Raw genomic sequence first — 982 nt, forward strand, 5'->3', positions numbered from 1 at the left:
AAGATGCAGGACGGTCCGTTCTGCCATGCGCCCACACCCCACGGGATGCAGCCTCTTGGCCTTGACGTGGTGGGTTTCAGGCCAGTGGACAGACTGGCAGCAAGGCATGTCCATGGGTCCAGCCCCAGCTGTTCCTTGCTGATGGAACCCCAGGTTTGCAACGCAATTTGTTGGCGTTTTGTCCTGGCCATCTGCTTTCTATTCTAGCACTTGCCTTACAGGAAGGCTTTGGGGATGGGAGGGTGTGAGCTCATTTCAATTGTTTGGGGAATGGAAGTAACTAATTTTGTGGCTGGAGAAACTTGGCGGATATTGCTATGCGCAGGGAGTTTTTCCACTGCTGTCTCTCGCATTTCAACAGCGTAACCTCGAGGGTTTCTGAATCAATACTCAATGCTCAACACACTGCTTCTATATGCACCTTGTGGAGTCTGGTGCTTTTTTGGCCATGGTGGAGCGGATCAGAGGAGACAGCAGTTCTCTCCCCAGTATAGGCCAGGATTGTGTTGCTAAAAGCCCTGCTTTTAGGGGCAGAAAGGTTCCCACCTTGGTCTCTCCAGGTAGGGGTGAATCTCCTACCTACTCACATGTGACCCTGGAAAAATTAATCACCAAAAATGAAAGGAAGCAAAGAGAAAAGAAAAAGAAATAATTAAAAAATCCCTCCCCAAAGCTGCCTTCCAGAGGGTTGGGCAAAAGATAAAAGCTCTCCAAGGAGCTGGGACTCCTCCTCTCCCACTAGGAACTTCTCCTTTAAATGTCTGCACGCAGGCTGCAGCCGGCACTGCCTTCGCTGCCTCTCCAAAGGAGCCCCTGCCAGCCCCTCTCTCTCCACCTCTGCCGCGCCCCTGGGGGCAATGCCTACGCAGGGTGACAGCAGAGCTGGGGCTTAGCACCCCAGAAGCAACAAAGAAGCAGCCCGGCATGGCACATCCCTGAGAAGGCGGTCCCACTGGCAGACTATGCGAGAGCCCCTGGTCGG

The sequence above is a fragment of the Buceros rhinoceros genome, unplaced genomic scaffold, assembly GCF_000710305.1.
Source record: "Buceros rhinoceros silvestris isolate BGI_N320 unplaced genomic scaffold, ASM71030v1 scaffold12945, whole genome shotgun sequence".
NCBI classification, from domain to species: domain Eukaryota; kingdom Metazoa; phylum Chordata; class Aves; order Bucerotiformes; family Bucerotidae; genus Buceros; species Buceros rhinoceros.